At 39.2% G+C, this 2587-nt stretch overlaps 1 non-coding gene across 1 annotated transcript; it reads right to left on the bottom strand.

Annotated features, from left to right (window-relative positions):
• Nucleotides 1–1577: 1577 nt before the first annotated feature.
• LOC112725515 (small nucleolar RNA R71) lies at nt 1578–1684 on the bottom strand. The gene has a single exon (XR_003164619.1). It is a non-coding gene; the product is annotated as a small nucleolar RNA R71 (small nucleolar RNA).
• Nucleotides 1685–2587: the final 903 nt, after the last annotated feature.

Here is a 2587-nt window from a genome sequence, read left to right as displayed (position 1 = left end):
AGAAACCAAGGACATCATTCATTCTACACAGTTTTAGTTTGAGATCTAGTTTTTTTACTCTTCCTCTAGGTTTTTCTCTCTACACATTCATAGTTCTTAGGATTTTAATTTTCTCTTGCTTTTGCATTGGGATATTGAGAAGAGCTATTACCTCATCAAGACTTCGTCATTCTAGTTCGTTTTCTTTACTTGGCTTTACTCTTCCATGTCCTTTGCTTTGTTTAATTTTACCATTGGAATATTTTTAGGATTATTTAATACAAGGATCACTTTTATTTTTAATTGACTATTTTGATTTTTATTTACAATGTCTTTCTTTAATTCCTTTTTGTATGCTATGAAATTTACATTCACAATGAGCGAGTAGTTCCCTAACTTGATGGGGAGTTGATTGAAAGGAACCCTTGAGTTGGAAAGCTTAAAAGATAGATTGCAATTGGGTTTATGGTTGGATTGCCTTCTAGTCACTAACACCAATCTCTTTTAAATAAGTGGATTGCAACTTGTGAATAGACGTAGCATTCCAACTTGTTTGACTTTTCCTTACCTAGTAAAGGATAACTAAACAGGACAACCTTTAATTGTTAGTTAATCTTGAGAGTATTCCAACAATAATAGGGATTCCAACTAATCAACTTCCAGTCAAGGCTTTTATTTACCTTATTCAATTTCTCCAATTTAATTTCCTGCTTACTCAACTCAAACCTTTTTGAAAACCTCTGATTAATAAAATAGCACACTTTTCTGCAACTCGTTGGGAGACGACCTGGGATTCATACTCCCAGTATTTTAATTTTAAATTTCTGTGACACCTTTCTAAATTGATAAGTGGATTTCTGGCGAGTTAAGAACTATACTTGCAACGTATATATTTTAACAATTTTTAATTCACCAATTTCTGCCTGCATCAATTTTTGGCGCTGTTGCCGGGGAGTTACAATAGAGTGCTAAAGTTATTAATTAGAATTTATTTATTTGCATTTTATTTTATTTTGCTACTATGAGCTGCATGTTTCTTTCGTCAAATGACGCGTTCACTTCCTAATCCAAGCTTGCCAATATTCGATCCTGAAATTGAAAGGACTATTTCACGAATAAGGCGAGCTCGGCGTCGGTTAGTCCTCTCTGAGGGCGGATTCGAGACGCCATTTGAGGAAGAAACCAGCTCCCGTTCTACTGATTTGGTTGATTTACGTACAGGTAACATGGCGGCAGCCAGAACTGTTACTATCCAGGAGGAAGGAGCCCCTGATTTTACAATGCAACCGTTTCAAGCGCATCACCCAGCGGTGGCTACAGATTTTGAAATAAAGACCGCACTGCTCAATTTGATGCCCAAGTTTCATGGCTTACCTGTTCAAGAGCCTATCAAGCACCTGAGAGATTTCCAAGCAGCCTGTTCTACTGTCAGGCGTGATGGTGCAGATGAAACTTCAATTTTGCTGAAAGCTTTCCCGTTTTCTCTTGAGGAAAAAGCAAGAGAGTGGTATTATACTCAACCCCTAGCAAATTTATCCAACTGCGATACACTCAGAAAAGAATTTTTGGAAAAATTCTTTCCATTTGAAGTTACTGATAAACTAAGGAAAGACATTTCCACGATTGTTCAAGATGACAACGAGACTCTCTTTGAATACTGGGAGCGCTTCAATAATCTTCTGGAAGCATGCCCCCACCACAGGATTGACAAGATAGTGTTACTCAGCTATATCACACAGGGCATGAGGCCCCAAGATAAGACCACATTGGAAAGTGCTAGCAATGGGTCTATGAAGAAGTACAAGACCACTGATGAGGCATGGAAATTGATCAGCGACTTAGCTAAATCTACTAGGAACCATAGGCAGAAACAAGGCCATTCAAAAGCCGTTGCAGAAGTATCATCTAGCAGAGAGACTGCTGCTCTAGCTCAGAGTATTTGTGAAATGACCAACTTACTGAAGTAGATGCAATTGAATCAACAACAAGTTCAGCAAGCTCAACCTTCTCCAGCACAGCAAAGCCAACAGTTAGTCCCACAGAGAGTCTGTGGCATTTGTGCTGATTATAGCCATTATACTGATGAATGCCCGCAGCTCCAGCAGGAAGACAACATGGTGGCATCCACTCATAACTTCTATGACCGCCCCAACCAAGGGTACAATCAAGGTGGAAATCAAAACCATGGATGGCAGGATAATTCTAACCAGAATTGGAGGGACAACAATAATAGAGGAGGCAGAGATAATAAGGGAAATCAGAGGTGGAATAATAACAACAACAGGCAGCAGAATCAACCTTACAGAGCACCTCACTTGAGGCAATCCCAAGGACCACAGAATACCCAACAGCAGACTTCTCAATTTACTCATCTTTCTTCATCTCCTAATGAAGAGTTACTACAATCTTTTGAGCGAAGACAACAGACCATGGAAAATAACATTATAAATAACATTAATGCCAGTCTGAATGGTCTAGCCTCTACTTTCCAAGCTCTTGTCTCACATATTGGATCAATACAAAATTCCAGTAACCAACCTTCGAGCTCCACTGGAATCCCCTCTCAACCATTACCCAATCCAAAGGGAGGCATTAATGCCATCACCCT

The sequence above is a fragment of the Arachis hypogaea genome, chromosome 11 (genome assembly GCF_003086295.3).
Source record: "Arachis hypogaea cultivar Tifrunner chromosome 11, arahy.Tifrunner.gnm2.J5K5, whole genome shotgun sequence".
NCBI classification, from domain to species: Eukaryota; Viridiplantae; Streptophyta; class Magnoliopsida; order Fabales; family Fabaceae; genus Arachis; species Arachis hypogaea.
The sequence above is the reverse complement of the archived record's forward strand: the minus strand, read 5'-3'. Positions and strand labels throughout refer to the sequence as shown.